We start from the raw sequence: 767 nt of genomic DNA on the forward strand, positions 1-767 counted from the left end.
TGTGTGTGTGTGTGTGTGTGTGTGTGTGTGTGTGTGTGTGTTTCTCTCTCTCTCTGTCTCTCTTATTGGAGTAGTCTGATCCAGTAGTAATAGTAAGTAATAGCAGTTTCCCTGTACTCTACTATGTGCCCTAATGTTTTTGGTTACTTTGGTTCAGTGTGAAAGTTGAAAACGTCTTCTGAAACACTTCAATGTGTTCCCGAAAATAACAGCTCCGACTTAATCTCAAATATTATAATAAAGAATTGATCAATCTCTCAATCAAATTCTCCTCCCCAGCACAACTATGTACTACACGTATATTCAATATCGCAGCAAGAAAGGAAAGGTGAAAACATCATATAAACTCAAACTTCTTCCTCAAATGATGCTTGTTGTAATGCCCCACCAGCACCCCTGTACCCCGCGCCCCTGCAGACTACAATCACCGGGGAGCTGTGCGCATCGCTGCGCAATGGCACCGGAGCAACGCGAACTTTATGCGCCCAAATCTCCAAACGGGGCATCGGGGACATTTCCGTGAAGCTAAAGCAGTTTTATATTGGATTGATCCCGCTGTCTACCTGTGTAGGTTCCGATAGATGAATAATCTTGGTTTACACGATCAACACGGTGCCGTAGGGTTTCCGGTCTGTCATTCAGTTCCTACTTCAAACTGGAAAAACACAAATAAAACCACGCAGCAGATCGGAAGCTTCAAAGGACTCTCGTTTCATTTTGTGAATCAAGTCCTTCACGCAGCTGGAGAAGATGTTTCCACAAATCCG

At 43.9% G+C, this 767-nt stretch overlaps 1 protein-coding gene across 1 annotated transcript in view; it reads right to left on the reverse strand.

Annotated features, from left to right (window-relative positions):
* The window catches only part of mtnr1al (melatonin receptor type 1A like), a 15,401-nt gene extending 14,634 nt beyond the window's left edge, over positions 1 to 767 (reverse strand). Inside the window, exon 1 of the mRNA XM_029441505.1 lies at positions 564 to 767. The gene's annotated coding sequence lies outside the window, so the exon portion shown is untranslated. The remainder of the gene's footprint in view (positions 1 to 563) is intronic.

This window comes from Cottoperca gobio, chromosome 10 (assembly GCF_900634415.1).
Source record: "Cottoperca gobio chromosome 10, fCotGob3.1, whole genome shotgun sequence".
Taxonomy (NCBI): Eukaryota; Metazoa; Chordata; class Actinopteri; order Perciformes; family Bovichtidae; genus Cottoperca; species Cottoperca gobio.